Source organism: Micropterus dolomieu, linkage group LG18 (assembly GCF_021292245.1).
Source record: "Micropterus dolomieu isolate WLL.071019.BEF.003 ecotype Adirondacks linkage group LG18, ASM2129224v1, whole genome shotgun sequence".
In the NCBI taxonomy this organism is placed as follows: Eukaryota; Metazoa; Chordata; class Actinopteri; order Centrarchiformes; family Centrarchidae; genus Micropterus; species Micropterus dolomieu.
In genome coordinates this window covers 28,626,493-28,636,485 of record NC_060167.1, presented here as the reverse complement: position 1 = coordinate 28,636,485, position 9,993 = coordinate 28,626,493, and the positions used below count along the sequence as shown (strand labels likewise).

General features: G+C 38.9%; 1 long non-coding RNA gene across 1 annotated transcript; it reads left to right on the top strand.

Moving 5' to 3' along the window:
• Nucleotides 1–4,688: 4,688 nt before the first annotated feature.
• Nucleotides 4,689–6,173, top strand: LOC123956889. The gene is made up of 2 exons (XR_006821662.1): nucleotides 4,689–4,843; nucleotides 5,825–6,173. It is a non-coding gene; the product is annotated as an uncharacterized LOC123956889 (long non-coding RNA).
• The last annotated feature ends 3,820 nt before the right edge of the window (nucleotides 6,174–9,993 follow it).

The following is a 9,993-nucleotide window of genomic DNA, read 5'->3' as shown; positions in this document are numbered from 1 at the left end:
GCAAAACTAATAGCATTCCTATCATCCTCAGCTGTGCTTTGTGTTAAGTGCTAATTAGCAAATGTTAGCATGCTATTGTACGGAGTTAAAAATGCACTTTAATAATTCTTATTTTCAAATTTGCATCTGTGGATTTTATGTATCATTTAATGATTTTATTGAATATTTGTGAATTTTATCTCGTTGATTTATTTTTATTAATCTTTATTTTTGCTATTTTTTCATGTGGAAATGTCCTTAGCTGCACACTATCCCTTTTGTACCTCCTAAGCTTCTATAGTGCTTCGTCTCCCTCAGCCTCGTTTTGCACCGCTGAGGGAAGCAGAGTTGCAGTAAGAGGAAGCCAGAAGGCAATTAATATGTGCACTGGGTTCTACAGGAGCCAATAAATTGTAAAAAAAAAAAAAAAAAAAAAGAAAGAAAGAAAAAAAAGAAGAAAGAAAGAAAAAGAAGCCATCTCGTGTCGTCCTTCACACGCCCCTAACCACACCCGTTACACTAACACACTAATTTTTTAATTACTATTTAATCGAACCACCTGAAAACAAAATAAATATGGTTAGTTAAGTTAGTTAAGTCCAATTCGATTCCATCTCTAACATCCATCCCACATAAGGTGAATGCCTCATTAACTCACAGAAATAGTGTCTAAGAGCATCTTCACAGAGCCACTAGCATAGCTGTAGACTCTTTTTTTTGTTTGTTTTTAAGAATCAGAAGGAGCTTTATTGGCAAGCAGTGTTACACATACGAGGAATTTACTTTGGTGGTAAGGTGCTACACATAGACAAACATACAGTCCACATAAATAAATGTAGAAATATATAAATATGGAATATACAAATGCAAGTTATATAAGAATAATAAAAGAACAGAGAAAAACAATATAACTATTTGCAGAGAAAAAAAAATGCATATATTTACATGTGCATAATCCCGGTTCGTGTTGTGCAGACATATTGCAACGGAAGAGAATATTGTGTACAAAAATATATAAATTGACAATATAAAGATATAGAACAACAATGATTAACAACTGACAACAAATATATGCGATGTGCCAGGTTTGTGCATGATATGAAATGAAATGAAATAATATTTACACGTGCAGACATTTTTTATATGCCATTTCTCAACATCTTGCTACTCTCCGTCTTTCTGTGGATGTCTGTTCTGTGTTAGTTTGCGTAACATAATTATTCTGCCCTTTTGGACAGGACTTTCTCAAAATAGAGATTTTAATCTCGAGAGAATTTCCTAGTTAAATAAAGGTCAGTTCAAATAAAAATACAATCCAGTTGATTAAAGGCAGATCCTATATTGTGCACAGGATATAATGAGCATGAGTACACAGTTACTATCCTGAATGTATAACATATTAGTGACACCTTTGTGGACTTTTGCTGTGAAGGTAATCACAAGGCTTGTGTGTAATGAAATAAAGATATGTCAGCTGTATTTATCCATCAAGGTCGGTGGGTGGGTTCCAGTTTGTTCTGATTTTGATTGATGGTTGAACCTAAATCAATTATTCATTTATAGATAGAGATTTTTAGGTTATAGTAGGTTTAAGTCATTTGTAGGTTATATAATCACTGTAGACCATTCAATTCAATTCAATTAAATCTTTATTGTCCCACCAAAGGAAATCTGATTTGCAATAGAGTTAAAACAAACATACATGAGACATGAACAAAAATAAGAACAGCCTTTACCGTGTACAACATGTATTTGTTTGTCTTCACTAGCAAGGACCACAATTAACAGATACGATTAAATGATTTAGTGATAAACAAACAAAGCTGAATAGACATTCGAAAGCGCTGTGGTGAAGCTATGACAGGGAAATCCACCGTAGCGCCCGGGCACGACGGACCCCCATATAACCCTATGGAGAGGAAGAAGGAGATGAGGAGACTGGACAGAGAAAGGAGTGGGCGGGAGGGGTGCGCAATGCGAGAGCGAAGAAGAGGACGTGTGTTGTGTGGGTATTTATGGAAATGCCGGGAGTGACGTAATTGATGTGTGGTCCTGCTCCTGAAACTCTGCTTGTAGCACCACTAAAAGTCTAAAAGTACTCAAAAAGTTGAAATGGTAGCCTCAGGTAGCAGCAGCTCAAGCTCAGTGCAAATTTAGGGCTTTAATTGCCGTGAGTGCAAAGGAAAATTTCTATCTGTTAGTTTTTATTTTGGGGAATCTGTTTCTTCGCCCAGTGGGGAGAAGAACATATTCCTCCAAAAGAGGGTGGTCAGAGCTGGCTGGTCCAAGCCTTATTTATAACTTGTCTTTTATAGATGTCTGCCAAGGAAAGCTGTTGAGTGACAATTATTTTGCTGGCTACCTTAACAATGTTAGACAGTTTATTTTTGCTTTGCGCTGTAAGATTCCCAAACCAAGCTATGCAACAAATAGAGAGATGAGAAATGGTCATTTGACTTTTCTTAGATCAGGTAGCAAGGTTTTCTGGTACAATGACAATACAGTCCTCTCTGTAACACTTCCAATGCTGGAATTTCTATGACTTCAGCTGCATGATAGAAACTGTAACACTTCACAACCCCTGTTTAACATTACTGCTGAATGAGTTGGAAATGATGTGCCACGTGGCTTGTTAATTTATGAATAAGTAACCCAAAGGATATAAGACAAAACAAAAGTAACTGAAAGGCTTAAAATGATCCATCTGCTGATCCATCTGCTGATGAATTGTTTGATTTCTCAGATCTCAGATGCAGTTTATTACATAAAAACTAAGTCAGACTACAGCGTGTGTGTGTTTCTGGGGGAGGCTACTGCGTGTCTGTTTACATTCTGTCTTAAATGTTTCTTCCAATTGAACCTTTCCTGTACCAGGCCTTGCAGAGGGACATTGTATGGTGTGAGGACAGCAAATGATTTCTCTCATTTTAATGGAAAATTTGTTTGTGACAATTGATTGTATTTAAAGAGTTCTTCAGTGACAACATTAATACATGAAAAAAAATCCTTCTCTATTATAATGGATCCCTAGACATGCATGTATAATTACATGGAAAACCTTCAAAAAGGGAATATTTCCCCCCAGTTCCTAGCTGACAATGATTGAGAAAACTGACACTTCTGTTTGACTGACAAACTGCAGTCATTTTTTATCTACACAGTCTATTTCACACAGGATTGGTCCTCTAATGGGCTTTATAAGCTTGACCTTAGGCCCAAAGTGGAACAGTCTGGTGTAAGTGTGGCAGACACAGAGAACGTGTTCTCAGTCCTCCATTCCTGAATATAATGCAGAATAGATGGGCTGTCAAAAATGTTGTGAGAAAAAGAGGATTGACTGAAAACATTAGGTGTTCACAGTGGCTCAACTGAATGCCTTTTCCCCGGTAAACCACCCCAGGGAGAGGGGAGAAATTGCATCACGGTGTCCTGTGCATGTCTTGGCATACTAAGTGGAACCACACAGGCTCACTGTGATGCTCACGGAAGCTGTTCATCTGTTATAACAATGGGGCTCATGGCAAGCTCCTTCCTAAAAAGAGGGTGGCACGTTGCACTTTGTGCAAATATGCATGCATTTCACATGTGTATGGGCAGATGAGCTTAGGTTCTCCCACAGTATTTCAAGTGCACTCCACAATGTTCAGGGCAACGTGGGGAGAGGATATTGTTGTGGCAGGTCTTGGTCTTTGCCTTGACTTGTTCTGGATTCTTTTTCAGGTCAAAGCTGAATTCCTGCAAAGCAGTTTTTGAGACCTTGCTCTGAGCTTTCCTCACTTAGCTGATGTTCAGAGGGTGAGGTGTGGTGGTTTATTCTAGTTTGTATTATCAGCAGTTTATGATTATATGTAGTTTGGTGCCCAGTATGACTTTTTTTCTTTTTACATGCTAACATGCCAACGTTTTTAAGATGATTTCTTTCTACAATATCTGCACATAACAACTATGGTATAGGCAGGTTATGGAAGCTAAGGTTAATAAGAAGGTGAACTCTATTTTCTAGTGTAGTGCACAGACCCTTGATTGCATATATAGAAGCATGTGGGCGTCTGCTGTCTGTGTGCAGTATGAACAGAATCTTTTCTTTCCACTTCACTGCATAGAGTGGACACGACTTTCTGCACTGGCACTAAACGTTGCCAATGGATGGCCATCATGGAGTGAACTTTATCCCTGAAGATACTGGGCAACACTTTCTACATTGTTGACTTGTGAAGTAGATGTTATAGACTTGTGTGTGTGAATTTTGTACTGTAGGAGCTCTTCATCCACGCTGAGTGCAGGTTTAACCTTCAGATTAGATTTGTTCTGGCCGGAGGTCTTGAGGTTGGTCTGTCTGAGAGTGCTGTGCAACAAGAGCAGCAGTGTTGTCTGCCACTAGCAGAATGCTCATTAGCATGACCGGCTCATTAGCGTGACAACCCCCTCCTTCCACCACTGCAGTGGTGAGAGGTGGCATATTGCTGCCTGACTGAGATGCCTTTCATATACAAGGTCAATCAGGCATGAACTGGAGCAGCGGATTCTGCCTTCCCGCCCCAGGTTGTTGGGTCATAGAATAATTACTTTATTTATATAGCATTTTTCAAATGTAACATATAAGGCAAAATAAAAAATGGTACACAAACAATGATAAAACAAAACAGTAAGGTGGGCTGTTGCCATGGTGACGGCAGGGGCATACAGGCATCTGTCTTTCAGCTCCTCTTTAAGCCTATAGAGCTCATTAGAGGGTTAAGTCTGTTTGAATGTAGTATGCTTATGTACTATAACTCTGCTTCTATGAGTATAGGTGGAGCCCTTCACCTTGTCGCATTGTCATTCAAGAAGGAACACCTCCATGTAGGGAAACAGACCTGGCTGAGTAAGTAAATGTAAAGCATGCTGCTCCACTGAGGAGAGGGGTGCCATCTACAGAGGTGGTTTAATATCCTATCTGGGTCACTGCATCACTTTTAACTACAAAATTATGTTCATGTTAGCCAATTTCTTGTAGAAATGTTTATTTTTATATACATTTTTGATCGTTTGTTGATTATTGTTTAAAAAAAATAAATAATATTTGCCACATTCAGTGTCATTCCAAACCCATAAGCCTTAGGTAGGAGTGGGTTATAAAGCCCTCCAAAACCGAGTCTGTATAGGTGCAGGCTTACAAACCACACTCCTTAATTACAACCCCCTCTTTTGAAATGCCACATACCTAAAATGTGAGTTCCATGCAGTGATTTCCAAAGGACAAGTAAAAAGTTGCCTTACCTTAAACAGACATTTGATTTGACTATTTTTGTGCACACATGACAGAATTAGAGGTTACATTGTGTTTTGGAACAAAAATGCTGTTCCCGAGACAATGGTACACATGTTGATTTGATTTGACTTAATTGCCTGTGCTGTGCAATTTCAAGGACTAAAAAAAACAAAAAAACAAGGACCTAATGAGATTAAGAATGGCAAACAAAAAAAGAAATGCGGCCAAAATGTGTGTGAGTGTGTTTGCATTTATTTAATTAATAATTTTTCCTTCCACAAGCTCACTATGTCATGAATGCAATATGTGCTTGTCAATGCCCACACACATACATTTTCACATCATTGCTCTGTATTAGATTATCTTTAAGATATTTATTTATTTAATTACAACATCGTTCCTTAAATATTTTGGGATAACACGTTTATCATTACAGAACTGGATTTTGATGTTCAAGTGTCCCCGCAACTGGCCTTTAAGAAATAGGAGAAACTGAAATAGAGATAAAAGGTCAACGGTTAATTGTTATCCAATGTAAATATTGATGTTTAGAATGCTGATCAGAGATTTCTAACATACCACTGTTTGCAATAGGAACTTATTAGGCTGCCCACTGGGTCTGGATCAGGTGGAAGAAACTCCTGCAACATGGCCATATTATCTTGACATGCATAAGGCAATTAGGGTCCAAGCGATCAACACGTCCACCTGTGCTCATTGCCTCATGCATGTCCAACCCCACCATTCTCCCAAGTACCTCAAATGTTGCCTCGCGCTCCTCTCCAAGCCCCTCTAGTCTAGCCTCACCACCCTCACCCGAAACCACCCAGCCAAAAAACAACGGAAAAACATGCACTGCTTGAAAAAGGAGGGGAGAAGAACCATGTGTCCAGTAAATCATGTGAAACATTTCTGACCTTGTAAAAAATATGTTTTCTTTTCATTGTGTCTGTTCTGTCTGTTCTTGTGAGACAGCTTTTAACTGATATATATTTTATTTATGTAGAACTGTAGGTTTCATGTTTTTTGTGTCAAACACAATAACTTATTTGTTTGGAAATATACAAGAGCTTATACATATATATATTTATCCCTAAATACAGTAGTGTCGTTCATGTCTTGTATGTTTTGTTCCCTATGGTAGCAATGCCCTAGTAAATGTAAGTACAGGTGATGAGAGCAAAACATATATAATATTTCTGCACTAAAGGAATGTAATGCTCACTGCTACATTACACCATATCAACATGATGATTTCAGTTTTTATTTTCTAACTGTGTGTCTGTTTAAATTCTGTCTTAAATGTTTCTTCCAATTGAACCTTTCCTGTACCAGGCCGTGCAGAGGGACATTGGATGGTGTGAGGACAGCGAATGATTTCTCTCATTTTCCTGGCAAATTTGTTTGTGACGATTATATTTAAAGAGTTCTTCAGTGACAACAACATCAATATATAAAAAAATCCTTTCTCTATTATAATGGATCCCTAGACATGCATGTATAATTGCATGGAATTATAGTATATTATAGTTCCTAGCTGACAATGATTCAGAAAACTGACACTTCTGTTTGACTGACAAACTGCAGTCATTTTGTATCGACACAGTCTATTTCACTGTCAATTTCTGTCGATTTCACACAGGCTTGGTCCTCTAATGGGCTTTATAAACTTGACCTTAGGCCCAAAGTGGAACAACATGAGGATTTCAGTTTTTATTTTTCTAATTGCAGTGCTACATAGGCATTGCTTTGCAAAGTGAAATGTAGCAAGTGATTGCTATTTAAGATTTGATAACCCTGGAAATGTATGGGTTTGATAAAATAGAAGGAAAAAACAATTCCATATTCTTGGTATAATGGCAAGAGAAGTAATCTTCAAATGTACATTATGACAATGGCATGTATGGCAGTGTCATTAAAACACAACCACTAGTATACTTATGTGACACTGAAAAGAAACCAATGACACATTTTCAGGTCATCCACCAGGTGATACAAGGCTGTGACTTGCTACTCCTGCAGACCAGCAGGATAAAAAAAGGCAATCTTTGTGCACTTCACATTTATGAACCATGTAAAGATACATTCACATAAATGGCAACACTAGCTCATGACAAACATTTGTTACACTGAAGAAATGGTATAAGCAGGCCTGTGTTTATGTTCTGAACCTTTGTTCTGTGCCCCTACTGGTATGTGGGTGTGGCAATACAGTGTGAACTGATGGTCCTAGAAGTAGAGGAAATTTGTCTCTTGCACTTGCTGTGATTATACAGAAGAAAAATCTGGTACAGATGTGAGCATGTACAGTCAAGTTACAACATCTTCCTGTGTCATAGCGAAGAGTTTAAGTTTGCCGCCACGCCACCACCACACTGTCAACATCAAAGTCATGAGTTTTACAACATGGCTTCATCAATGTGTTAAGGGTTTTCTGGGACAGTTTTGAAGTTGATACATCCAACCTGCTAGGAGTAGTACATTAAAGCGTAAAATGTGTCATTTCCTGTTGCCAGCAGGTGGCGCTATGACTTTGAGTGAATATGGCAGGACTTTTGTTATACTTATCAAATTTGGTGCAGATGTGAGCATGTGTACTGAAATTATAACATCTTCCTGTTTCATGGCGAATCAATTTTCGATGACACGCAACGGGTAAACTGGTTGACTTGTAATAACAGTTTGACATTTAATCGTCAGCGAAATCACAGCGAAAATTTGAAGTTGATCGGACTAAATCCCTAGGAGGAGTTCGTTAAAGTACAAAGTTTGTAAATCGCCAAAAATGACCATTAAATCGATATGGCCGACTTCCTGTTGGGTGTCGGGCATTGCTCCAAGAGGCTTTTTTGTACATCTGGACATAGGTGAAACTTTGTCCAGGGGCTGCTCTGTAGGGTGCGCTAGCAAGCTATTTTGCCACACCCATGCGCGAAACCATAAAATACATTTTTGCCCCGTCTGAATTATGTGCAAAGTTTGTTGAGTTTTCGAGCCTGTTTAGTCCCCCAAAATTGAGGTTACTTTGCAGAAAAAAGAAAGAAAGAAATATAATTCCTTCAGTTTCAATATGGACCTCACATATGTGCTCGGGCCCTAATAACAAAAAATAAATAATAAAAAAAGTTCATTAAAGGTAGTCTTGCTCTTTTATGTGTGGTGTTAGGTGGACAGCAGCAGACAGGTAGGCAGCAATCCTGTCCAGGACCTTCCTGTCCACCTGCTGAAACGTGTTGGACCTTCTTCATGTGTAGGTCTTCATTTTCAACAAGGACGAATAGATTGTGCAGAAATGCACAGCAAGCAATGATGTCCAGAGCAAAGCTTGCACTGACCTCCAGGGCCTTGAATAGTGTGGCTCTCCAGCATGCTTTCATCATCCCCAAAGCTCAAGCCCTGGAATGACACCAATTGAATATTTCATGTACCTGGCCTTTGTATGATGTAAGGATGGCAACTGGTTACTCAGGCAAGGATAACCACCGTCCCTCCACTTGCTGGTGGATACAGTGCCTGGCAGAACATGGGACTGTTGCACAAAACCCTGGTATCAAGTACAGAGCCTGGATATCCTATAAAATCTAGGAATCTGCCACTTGCATGGCTTGCATTTTTATGGTTGGAAAAAGTTTACACAGTAGTGTAACCCCCGTGGTGCTGGTTCCTGGAGGTTTGATCCTAAGATGACATCCATCAATGGCACCAGCAGCATGGACAAAAGCTGGACTGTGCAAGCTGACAGAAGTCCTCTGCTATTTGTGGCAGCTCATCCAGAGTTTGGAAATCCCTAATACAGAACTCACTACAGACAGGGAAAGCCCATCAGCCAAGGTGTAAATTAAGACCAGCACATCTATCTCCTGGACTCAGTTGTATGTTTCTGAAGAAGAAAGTATTTTTAACAAATATTGCCACACTAGGTCTTGTGAGATGAAAATCTCTCTTCAGGCAGCCTCTGAATTTGCATATAAACAAAGAATGGGGGCAGCAATAATGTGTATTTTCTCACAATCAGTGTAAATTAGAGGTCAGGAAACAGGGAGCTATCCCTTTGCTGTAACCATGACAGTTACATAGCTTACATAACCTTTAAAGGCCAAGTTTAGTATTTTGCATCCTGGACCCTATTTGTATATGTATATTGTATATGTTTTTGTGTCAAGTGAGACAACATTTTTTGAAACTAGTCCAGTATTAAGCCAGCACGCCGCAGTCGGCAGCAAGAGACAAGGCTGCAACGTAATCCTTGTAGGCAATTGCATCCCGTCAAAGTATGTCCACTAAAGTGCTTGTTTTTGCCACTGACACAGATTGTTATTATAGCGCCTGACAACGATCTGAAAAGGATCCCTACAGAGATAGACCTTTTTTCAAAGATTAAGATCCTTTTTGTTTAACCAGAAACAGTCGTTATATCGCTCACGTCAAAGCCACCAAACACCCTTGACAAAAACTTAATTACACCTCTCTGATCTATCGATGTTCATCGATGTTTGTGACATTGTGACTTTGGTGCTTTAACTCTTTAAAACACCATAGTCACACAATAATACAAACAAACCAATCGAGGCAACGGTAGACCAGCAACTCCCTTGTTCTGTGAGGTTAAATTAGTGTACTTTATGTTCACAATGTTATGTCAGTGTGGTTATAGTTGAGGCTCCAATGAGTGAATTGTGTCAGACATCCTGCATTTAACAAGATAATTTTTTAACAAGGGTCAAAGTTTAAGAATTTAATTGGGCTGATGGACTGTGAATCAT